Below are 12,644 nucleotides of genomic sequence, written 5' to 3'. Positions count from 1 at the left end.
AAGAAAGAGAACGAGGCAGAACTTTTCTTCGCTCACACCTGTGAGGAAAAGTATTTCTGGCCAGTGTATTTCTTACCAGAGTATTTATCTGTAAGAGGTACAGGGTAGTACAGTGGGAAAAACACTCACCCAAGAACCAGAAGCTCAGGGACTCAGGTGTTTGCACTTGGAAGCTGGGGTGACCTTGAGTGGGTGTAAATCACCCATACGCTCTGTTCTTGTCTCTTCCTCTGTCAAGTGAGGATAAGCAATGCTTGCCCTCCCTTCCTCTCAAGGCTGTTACAAGGATCAATGAGGCAATCAAAGTAAAAATTACAAAATGTTCTACAAATCACGTATAAATGCATATTTTTATATTGCTGTAGTTCCACCTGATAAAAGAACATTTTGGGGTCATTGAAGTCATTCCTTAGCTCTGTTCTTGGACATAACATTCAATTTCTCTTGGCCTCAGTTTCCCCATCTGTAAAATATGGCCATGGGGTTCACTGAACCCTAAGCTTCTTTCTAGCTCTGACCTTCAGCAGATTACTGACCCTTCCTTATTCCAGCCATGCTTCCCAGCCAGCCCCTGGTGACTAGGAGAACACGGAGATGGAGTCCCCTCAAGAGCCATCATCCTCTCAACCAACAAGAGGCTGGATATGAAACCGCAAAGGTGTCTCCAAGGATGTTCAACTGTAAAAAATGTCAGCATTAAATTCAGAGAGGAATACTAAAGTTCATCCCCTCCAGAATGTTCATCGGTGGACATTATGTGCCACATGGGATGCTGGGAATGAGACTGGGTAGAAGAAATGGTCCTGAGCAGGAGACAGACTTTAAACAAATGTTTTCCCAGGTAATTATTCAATTGGAGGTATGACGTACGCTATGACATAGAGTGAGACTGTTGATCAGGAGATTATATAATGGGGTAGCTCAGAAGGATTTCCCAAAGCAGTGGCATTTCCAACTATTTCTTGAAGAAGGATCTGGATTTAGCAGGGCATGGGAGGGGGTTGAGAAGAGGTTAGAGGATATTCCAGGCAGAAGGAATGTCCAGTGCCAAGGTCTTTTGAAGAGGAAAGTTCTTGGTCTGTCTGAGTTGCTGAAAATAAGTCGATTTGGCTGTGATGCTGCTAGTGACGGGGAGAGGGGCATGACATAAGGTTCCAGATATAGACAGGAACAGTTCATTCAGGGTCTTATAGGTCAAGATCAAGAATCTGGGCTTTATCCTAAGCGCACAAAGATGCCACTGGAAGGTTTTAAGCTAGAGGATATGTTCCGAGTGATTGTCCAGAAAGATCACTGAGGCAGCAGCAGGGATGTCTACTAGAAGGATGTGGGAGCAGGTGCACCCACTCCAGTCAAGAGGCTAGTGTAGTGATCAAAGGCAAGAGCAGACAGTGGCTGGGACCAGGACGGTGGCTGGGTCCAGGACGGTGGCCGTGGAGATAGAGAAACGTGGAAGGAGTTGAGAGATACTTAAGAGGTGGGATGCTGGGGACGTGGTCATTGATTGGGGGTAGTGGGGGAGAAAGAGGGAAGTAATTTACATATACTATGCATTCTAATCCACTGGGGTTGCAGGGACCATGACCCTCATTTCCGGATAAACAAAGTCTCTGAGAGGCTGAGGTACTTGTCCAGATGGAAGAGCTGAAAAAATAGGTTCCCAGAACTCTCAGCTCTTACATCATAATTATTTCAGGGATGTAAAGGCTCTTGTCCCAAGTGACTCATTCTAGGCGCTATCATTACTTCACAGAAAACTCAAGGAAGGTCTGATTTCATGTGTTTTGGATGCCAAGCACACCACGGCAAAGGCCATATGATGAGAAGGGACCGGAGTGAGCCAGTGACATCATGGACCAAACAGAGTCGCCACTCCAGCGTGCACTGCAGACGCCTTACACAACCACCTAATCAGTTCCTGAGGAAGCACCGTACAGTGGCACACGGTGCGGAAGCCAACGGGTGACTGTCAGCGGGCCAGACGGTCTTCTTAATCTGAGCTGATATTTGGAAGATCACGTGTAGCAAGCTCAATGAGGTTTTTGTGGTGGCGCTTTTGGCTGAACAGGTCACAAATCTTTCATACCCAAGAGAAAGGCCTGTCCAGCCTCTGAGCGAACAGGCTCTTCCATACTCCGGAATTCAAAGTCGGCCTGACCTGAAGGCCTCCTCTCCTCACGTCCCAAAGAAAGGGAACAAAGAAGTCACGAAGTTCACGTAAAGACGTGTCTATCCTACGTGCAATGCAGCATTCGCGTACCACTGCTCCCCCGACTGCACTGACCCAACATGGTTTGGCCAAGACAAACACGGAGTTCTTTCCAAATATTCTCGCTTTAATGACAATAGTTGACTAACTTCCCTGAAGTCTCCATATCATAAGAGGCAGAGGTAGCAAACTGAGTCTCTCCAAGCTCAGGGTCATGCTGTCTCATAACCAGTCTGGGCCTCGGGTTCCTTGCGCACAGTGAGGACAGTCTCTACCTCCCAGCTCAGCCGTGACCGCTGATACCTGGAAAGTGTCTCACACACGGCTTGGCTCACGGCAAGAGCCCGACAAATGGTCTCCACGAATTCCAATAGAGTGGCAGTAGAGTACATGAGACATTCCAAACTAGAATTAAAATGAATATAAATTATACAAACAGCACACTCTGATTTATTCAGAATGACCGAGACTAACACTTGAGCGTTGCACATAGATCTGAGCTACTATTTAACAGAAAGTAACAACACGTTTCCCATTCAATGGCTAAAATTTTACTGGTTGGATCTGCTTCTCTCTGCTCTCCCTGCATGACTCATTCGTGATTCCCCAAGTACTTCAAGGTCTTGCTATGCTTTCGATCCTTGAAAGCAGCACAGTTTTGGAAAAGGCACTTAATAATGCCAACGCCGTTTCCCGCCTCGCCTGGATTTTGCCATGAGTAACATGTGTTACTCTTACGGGATTGATTCGTGCCAGATACGCTGCTCGACGCTGGCTCTACAAACAAACGGCCAGCATGGTCACTGGCATGATGCCGTTCCCGCTCTGGCGGGGCTGAAGGCCTGGAAGCCCCGGCTCAGATGTGGTGTATGGAGAACCTAACAGCAGCAAAGCCCATCTTTCTGCGGGGGAGAAGGGCACAGGAAGCTACCGCCTTCGTTCCAGAGGGAGGGAGAGTATTCAAGAGCCTGCCTGCTCCTCAACTGCCCCGTCCGAGCGAGACCCAGACGGAGGTGCAAGGAGGTGAGCTCACTTGCCGGTACCGGGAGAAACGGGTGGACGGAGGCAAGGAGGAGGACGCGGAGCTGCAGACCAGTGGCCAGCTGACCCCCACAGTGATTTCGTCCCGTGGGGTTCCAGTTCAGACAGACGCAGGGCAGAGGCGACCTGGCCGCCTGGCAGCTGACACAGGCCCGGCCCGGGCGGCCTCGTCTCCTCACCTCACCCCACTCTCCTTAGTGTATCACTTTCTATCACCCTATCCTTAGCTCCTGCCACCCAGAAATTTTTCTCCAGATGGGAGGACTGGCAGTCGGCTCCCCTCCCTTGTGTAATCAAATATCTCACCCTGAAGATATGCTCAGACTCTCTGGCCCGGGCTCAGCCCTCCGGTTTGCAGCATGGCATGGAGCAGCCGGCCGGCCCAGAGCCCCAGCGGTTTCTAATTAAAACGGGGCAAGTGTTTCTCTAGACACAGACAGAGTTCTTAGAGGAGAAACAACAGGTTCCTCTGAGGTTGGCCTTCAGGGCTCACACAGATGGGCTGTTTGTGAAGGGAAGGTAAATAGGCCGCTTTTAGAAAGTTCAAATGGATGTATTATTATTATCAATTATTTTAACCGTATTTGCCACCTGACACTGACTACAAAGAACTTAAATATGTCTCTGGAATGGCATTCAATAGATGGGGGCGGAAATCATGTTATTTTAATGTGTCAGAGCTGCAAAAATAAAAATAATTTCCTGTCTCCCTTAGGTTATAAAAATTTACCTAATCCTAACATAAGAACTAGGATGATCGGTAGGGGAAGAAAGGGATAAAGAAAGGGGGGGTAATCAGAAAGGGGAATGAAACATGAGAGACTATGGACTATGAGAAACAAACTGAGGGCCTCAGAGGGGAGGGGGGTGGGGGAATGGGATAGGCCGGTGATGGGTAGTAAGGAGGGCACGTATTGCATGGTGCACTGGGTGTTATACACAACAAATGAATCATCGAGCCTTACATCGGAAACCGGGGATGTATTGTATGGTGACTAACATAATATAATAAAAAATCAAAAAAAAAAAAAAAAAGACAGAGAAGGGACTCAAAGGATACCACTATGAAAAACCATCAAGTCACAAAGGAATAAAAGAACAAAGGAGCTACAAAACAACCAGAAAACAATAAGATGGCATTAGTAAGTCCTTACTTATCAATAATTACTTCAAGTGTAAATGGATGAAACTCTCCAATAAAAAGGCATAGAGTGGCTGAATAGGGAAGAAAAAAATAGGCCTACAAGAGATTCACTTCAGCTTTGAAGACATACACAGACTCAAAGTTAAGGGATGGAAAAAGATATTCCATGAAAATGGAAACCAAAACAAAGCAGGGATAATGACACATATATTAGACAAAATAGACTTCAAATAAAAAATTGTAAAAAGAGACAAAGGAGATGATTATATAATGATAAAGGAGTCAATTCAAACATAATAATTATAAGTATATATGCACCCAACATCAGAGTGCCAAAATATATTAAGCAAATATTGAGACATCTAAAGGGGAAAAAAACAACAACAATATAATAACAACAAGAGGTATCAGTACCCCATGTTCAACAATGGATAGATCACCCAGTCAGAAAATCAGCAAGGAAACACTGGATTTGAAATATAGTTTAGACTTGAACTAAATGGACCTAACAGATATGTACAGAATATTCCATTACAACAGCAGAGATACATATTCTTCTTAAGCATGCCCAAAACATTCTCCAGGATAAATCTTATGTTAAGTCACAGAACAAATCACAGCAAATTTAAGAAGATTGAAATCATACCAGCCATCTTTTCTGACCATAATGGTATGAAACTAGAAATCAGTAAGAGAAGAACACTAAAAAATTCACAAATATGTGGAAATTAAACAATACACTCCAGAACAACCAGTAAGTCAAAGAAGAAATCAAAAAATATCTTGAAACTGGGGTGCTTGTTTGGCTAAGTTAGTTAAGCATCCAACTCTGCATTTCGGCTCAGGTCATAATCTCAGGGTCCTGGGACTGAGCCCTGCATTGGGCTCTGTGCTCAGCGGGAAGTTGGCTTTTTCTCTCCCTCTCCCTTTGCCCCTCCCCCAGCTTGTGCATGCTCCATCTCTCTGTCTCTCTCTCTAAAATAAATAAATCTTTTTTAAATCCTTGAAACAAATGAAAATCAAAATATGAGATACAGTAAAAGCATTTCTAAAAGGGAAATTTTATAGTGATAAATGCCTATATTAAGGAAAAATAAGGAGCTCAAATTAACAACCAAACTTTACATCTTAAAGTAGAAAAAGAAGAACAAGCTAAGTCCAAAGGTAGCCAAACATCCATACTCAAAGTCTACTTGAAGTCATCTACAGAATCAATGCAATCCCTATTGAAACCACAATGGCATCCACAGCTAACATCATCCTTAATGGGGAAGCACTGAGAGCTTTTCCCCTAAGCTCAGGAATAAGACAAAGCTGGCCACTCTCACCACTTTTATTCAGTATAGTACTGGAAGTGCTAGACACAACAATCAGACAACAAAAAGAGATAAAAGGCATCCAAATCAGTAAGGAAGAAATGTAAAACTTTCGCTATTTGCAGATGACATGACACTATATATAGAAAACCTGAAAGACTCCACCCAAAAACTGCTAGAACTAATACACAAATTCAGTAAAGTCACGGGATACAAAAATCAATGTGCAGAAATCTGTAGCATTTCCATACACCAATAATTGAAGCAGCAGAAAGAGAAATCAAGGAACCAGTCTCATTTATAATTGCATCAAAAACAATAAAATACCTTGGAATAAACCTAACCAGAGAGGTGAAAGACCTGAACTCTGAAAACTATAAAACATAGATGAAAGATTTTCAAGATGACACAAAGAAATGGAAAGATATTTCGTGCTCATGGATTAGAAGAACGAATATTGTTAAAATGTTTATACTACCCAAAGCAATCTATACTTAAATGCAATCCCTATGAAATTATCAATGGCATTTTACACAGAGTTAGAACAAGAAATTCTGCAATTTGTATGGCACCACAAAAGACCCTGAATAGCCAAAACAATCTTGAGAAAGAAAAGCAAAGCTGGAGCCATCACAATTCTGGACTTCAAGTTATATAACAAAGCTGTAATAATCAGAATAGTCTGGTAGTGGCACAAAAGTAGACACACAGATCAATGGAACAGAATAGAAAACCCATAAAGGAACCCACAACGATATGGTCAACTAATCTTCAACAAAGCAGAAAAGAATATCTAATGGGAAAAAGACTGTCTCTTCAACAAATGGTGCTGGGGAAACTGGACAGCAACATGCAAAAGAATGAAACTGGACCACTTTCTTACACCATACACAAAAATAAATTCAGAATGGATTAAAGACCTAAATGTGAGAACTGAAACCATCAAAATCCTAGAAGAGAACATAGGCAGTAACTTCTTTGATAGCAACTTCTTTCCAGATGTGTCTCTTGAAGCAAGAGAAACAAAAGCAAAATAAACTATTAGGACTTCCACAAAATAAAAAACTTCTGCACAGTGAAGGAAACAATCAACAAGACCAAAATGCAACCTATGGAATGGGAGAAAATATTTGCAAAAGACACATCCGATAAAGTGCTACTATCCAAAATACATAACTTATAGAACTCAACACCCAAAAAATGAATATTTCAGTTAAAAATGGGCAGATGTGAATAGACATCTCTCCAAAGAAAACATACAGATGGCCAACAGACACATGAAAAGATGCTTAATGTCACTTATCAGGGAGAATCAAATGAAACCACACTGGGATGTCACCTCACACCTGTCAAAATGACTAAAATCAACAACACAAGAAATAACATGTGTTGGCAAAGATGCGGAGAAAGGGGAACACTCTTGTATGGTTGGTGAGAATGCAAACTGGTGCAGGCACTCTGGAAAACGTATGGAGCTTCCGTAAAATGTTAAAAATAGAATTACTCTACAATCCAACACTCACAGTACTAGGTATTACTCAAAGAATACAAAAATACTAACCCAAAGGGATACATGCACCCTGATGTTTATTGGCGCATTATCTACAATAGTCAAACTATGGAAACAGCCCAAGTGTCCATAAACTAATGAATGGGTAAAGAGGATGTGGTATATATACACAATGGAATATTAGTCATAAAAAGGAATGAAATCTTACTATTTGCAGCAACACGGATGGAGATAGTGTAATGCTAAGTGAAATACACCAGAGAAAGACAAATACTATATGATTTCACTCATATGTGGAATTTAAGAAACAAAACAAATGAGCAAAGGAAAAAAGGAGAGAGAGACAGAGAGAGAGGCAAACCAAGAAACAGACTCTTAACTATAGAGAACAAACTGATGGTTACCAGACGGGAGGTGGGTGGGGGAATGGGTGAAATAGGAGATGGGGATTAAGGAGCACACTTGTTGAGATGACCACAGGGTGATGTATGGAAGTGCTGAATCACTATTGTACACTTGAAACTAATATTACACTGTATGTTAACTGGAATTTAAATAAAAACTTAAAAATAATTCCAATGGCATTTTTTACAGAACAGAAAAAAGAAGCTTAAAATTTGTATGGAACCACAAAAGACCCCAAATAGCCAAAGCAATCTTGAGAAAGAACAAAACTTGAAGCATAATGCTTCCTCATTTCAAACAGTATACAAAGCCATAATAATCAAAACTGTATGATACTGGCATAAAAACAGATACACAGACTAATGGAACAGAATCAAGAGTCCAGAAATAAACCTTCCAGCATAGAGTCAACTAATATTTGACAAGGGAGCCGGGAATACTGAATGGGGAAAGAACAGTATTTTTAATAAATGGTGTTGAGAAAACTATTTCACATGCAAAAAAATTTAACTGGATTTCACTGTTACACCACTCACAAAAATTAACCTGAAATGGACTAAAGCCTGAATGTAAGACCTGAAAACTGTAAAACTCTTGTAAGAAAACAGTGAAAAAGCTCCTTGATATGGGTCTTGACAATAATTTTTTGGATATGTCACCAAAAGGAGAAGCAACAAAAGCAAAAATAAACAAATGGTACTACATCAAATGAAAATTTTCTGCAAAGCAAAAGAAAAGATCCACAGGGTGGAAAGGCAATCTATAGAACAGGAGAAAATATTTGCAAAGCGTATATCCAATAAGGGGATTAATATTCAAAATATATATGGAACTCATACAACTCAATAGCAAAAAATATTTTTAACCTGATTAAAAATGACCAGAGGACCCAAATAGACATTTTTTCCAAAGAGGAAATATAAATGGCCAATAGGTACATGAACAGGTGCTCCACATCACCCATCATCAGGGAAATACAAGTTAAAACTACAATGAGCTATCGTCTCACACCTGTTAGAATGGCTGGTATCAAAAAGATAAGAGAAAACAAATGCTGAGGAGGATATGAAGAAAGGAACTCCTGTACGCTGTCAGTGGGATTTGGTATGGCCACTACGAAAAATCATGGTGGTTCCTCAAAAACTAAAATAAATAAATAGAGAGAAAGATAACTATCATCTGATCCCACAAGTCCACTTCTGGATATTTAATCAAAGTAAAAAAAACGATAACTCAAAAAGGTACCTGCAACCCCATATTCATTGCAGCATTATTTGCAATAGCCAGGACATGGAGACACCCTAAGAGTCTGACAATGGAAAAGCGGCTAAGGAAGATGTGGTATATATTTACAACAGAATGTTCTTCCACCTTGAGAAAGAAGGAAACCCTGCTATTTGAAACAACATGGATGGATCTTGAAGGTATTATGCTAAGTGAAATGAGTCAGGCAAAGACAAGTACTGAATGATCTCATTTATACGTGGAGTCTAAAAAAAGTGGAACTCATAGAAAGAAAGAAGGGTGGTTGACAGGGATTGAGGGGTAGAGGAAATGGGCAAATGTTGATCAAAGGATACAAAGTTCTCGTTAGAAAATCAGTAAGTGCTGGTGATCTAACGTACTACAAGTGACTATAGCTAACAATATTGTATTGTATACATGAAAGTTGCTAAGAGAGTAAATCTTGAATGTGCTCACCACACACACATGCACAAAGGTAATTACGTGAAGTGAAGGAAATGCTAACTAACCCTACGGTGGTCTTGTTTTACAATATATGTGTATCAAATCACATTGAACACTTTCAACTTACAGAATATCTTTTTTATTATTATTATGGTATGTTAGTCACCATACAGTACATCAATAGTTTTTGATGATGATTATAACACCCAGTGTTCCATGCAGTTCGTGCCCTCCTTACTACCCATCACCGGGCTACCCCATCCCCCCACCCCCCTCCCCTCTGAAACCCTCAGTATGTTTCCCAGAGTCCATAGTCTCTCAAATGTTGTATCTTGATAACATTTCAATAAAGATGGTTTCACTCATTTATGGAACATAAGAACTAGGAAGATCGGTAGGGGAAGAAGGGGATAAAGAAAGGGGGGGTAATCAGAAGGGGGAATGAAGCATGAGAGACTATGGACTATGAGAAACAAACTGAGGGCTTCAGAGGGGAGGGGGGTGGGGGAATGGGATAGGCCGGGGATGGGTAGTAAGGAGGGCACGTATTGCATTGTGCACTGGGTGTTATACGCAACTAATGAATCATGGAACTTTACATCAAAAACCAGGGATGTACTGTATGGTGACTAACATAATAAAAAAATATTATTAAAAAAAAGATGATGGAAATGGAGGGCACTTGTGGTGATGAGCACCAGGTGTTGTATGGAAGTGTCGAATCACTAAATTCTACTCTGAAGCTCAAAAAACAAAAAAATAAAAAATAAAGCTGGGAAAAATAAACAAACATTAACGGAGTTAGTATTTGTTAAGCACGCAAGAGTTAAAATCTGTTGCTTTTAAATAAGTAAAATAAAGGCACATATGGTTTAGGGGCAAAAACAGACATGAAACCAGGCAATTTCAGCAATGTGAAAAGTGCTGTGCTCGAGATGTGCTCTAGAAGCCAAAGAAGAGACCAGCCCTGACGGGAAGGTCAGGAAACAATTCTCAGGGAAGAGGGGGAGGAGGGTCCTGTAACTGCATCTTGCAAGGTAAGTAGAAGTCCTCCAGAGACCAAAGAGGAAGCAGAGACTCTAATATCCAGGCATCTGAGTTTCCCTTCTAAGTTTGTCTGGCGTCTCCACCTTCTCCTAGGTCCTCCCATACCCGAGGAAGAGACAAACCCCAATGCAAGAAGTACCTCTTGGAAAAAGGAGAGCTCAGGGTTTCGCTTCCAAACCACGTCCCTGATTGTTTGGTCCTGGGGCGATTGGTCAGCTGGCTCTTAATGGCCCTCATGCTTTGTACTTTACCAGCGTAAAGGGGCCAGTTTCAACCAGAGCTGTGGTGCGCCGCTAAGCCCCACGGAGCCTATGGAACAGCTATTTTCCCTAAGTCTGGAAGCCCCCACATTGCAGGATGAAGAGCAGAACAGCATCTGTAGCGGTGGAGGAAGGGCAGCCCTCGCTGAATGCCAGCCTTCTCTAGCTGTCCCTGAAGAGCTTCCTTCCAAAGAACCGACGAACCTGAAAGAACCAATTCTGATGTGTACAGGACAGGAGGGATCAGAAACCTCTCCTTTCACTCTAATCCTCCTAGCTGTGCGTCTCTGTGAAGAGGATTTTCTGGACCCAGTTGACAACAGCAGTATCTCACTTCCTCTTCTGAAGCCTCACAGGTAAGAAGACTCCAGTCTTTTTCCTTTGCAGCAGAGTTCTTGTAACAAGAGCTGTGGCCAACCTCCATTCCATTCCCTACTTGGGGCATGACTCTTCCACCTACCATATTTTCCATTTATGCCAAGAGGTTTCTTTTGTAACAATCCCTGTGCCACTTAACTGATGTCCCAAAGCGGCAGAGATAGGGGAACAGATGGGTAAGTAAAAACAAAACAAACAGAAAAGACTGTCATTCTTGGTTTTGTCTTGAAGAGATTGGTTCCCAGAGTTCAGAGGTTAGCACCCATCAGAAAGAAGTAATACCAGATTAACGTGTTCACCTAGAATTTAGTAATTAGATAGCTACAAGTTAGTACCTGCTGACTGTAGAGAAGGAACATTTGGCCCTGGGTGCTGCAGACTTCCGGGATTCCCATACCCCCACAAGTGGAGGGGTTCTTTTATAGCCAGTCTTATTTACTGAGTTCCCCAAAAATGTGTGCAGCATGAATTCAATAAATATAGCATTAGTAGCTTGGTTTTGTGTGACCCCGGGATATCCTTCTTTTTTTTTTTTTTTTTTAACTGAGGCAGAGTCCTAGAGAAAGAGGCACCTGAAACACCTCTCTCCCCTGCCCATGTTCTGGAAATTAAAGAACAGCTCCATGCCCAGCTGATGCCCATTCTGTTCCATTGCCACTGGAATTTGTCTCATCAGTACATCTCGTGAACTGTAAGCCCTAGTCTTATGGTTCTCAGCTGTGGTCCCCAACACAGCAACATCAGCATCAGCTGGGTGGGACTTGGTAGAAATACAGATTCGAGGGCCCCACCCCACACCTATTGAATAAGAAGCTCTAGGGTAGAGCCCAGAAATCTGTATTTTAATAAGCCTGCCACTATTGATTCTGAGATGCACACTCAAGTTTGAGAACCACTGATCTAGTCTTGGCTGTCAAGGACCCAAACATACGTACATCAGGCTGTGTGGGCTATATATTTTTGTCACAACTACTTAACTCTGCTGCTGTACTGTGAAAGCAGTCATAAATATAATGTAAGATGAATGAGCTTGACTATGTTTTAATGAAACTTTACTTACAGAAATAAGCGGGAGGCCAGATCTGGTCCCCGGGAGGTAATCTGCCAACCTCTGGGAGTTTTACATAGTGTTTCATCAATCAGGATTTCTATTTCAGCATGTCTCTGATCCTGGGTGCTTTTGGAGCCCTATTCTTTGTGTGTGTTCTGTAGAAATTATATTTATCCACAGTAAAAAAGAAAAAGGATAACTATTAAGAAAAGTACAAAGTATAGCTTTTCCCGAAGGCCTAGGAAGCATGTAATAGCCCCATTTTACCAGAAGGAAACTGAGGCACAGGGCATGATTGGGGCCTTCCCTGCTGTACAGTCAACACTGTGTTCCTGGAGCGCAAAATGCTCCATTTCTATGAAACCTGATAGAAACAGTGCTTACCAGAGTTGTGTGACAGTAACCCAGGACGTGTAATTACATTCAACCATGTTGCTCCTCCCAATCGAACTTCCCCTGGGAAACCAATTTCACTTTCCGTGATCTAGATACTTACACTCTGCTACCTCTAATCTGGGGACACACGACCAAGAAACAATAAAAAATGGATAAAGTAGTTAATCGTTGGCTTATGTATTTCCCTGGATTTTATCA

This window comes from Ursus maritimus, unplaced genomic scaffold, assembly GCF_017311325.1.
Source record: "Ursus maritimus isolate PB19 unplaced genomic scaffold, ASM1731132v1 scaffold_1, whole genome shotgun sequence".
Lineage (NCBI taxonomy): Eukaryota > Metazoa > Chordata > Mammalia > Carnivora > Ursidae > Ursus > Ursus maritimus.
The sequence above is the reverse complement of the archived record's forward strand: the minus strand, read 5'-3'. Positions refer to the sequence as shown.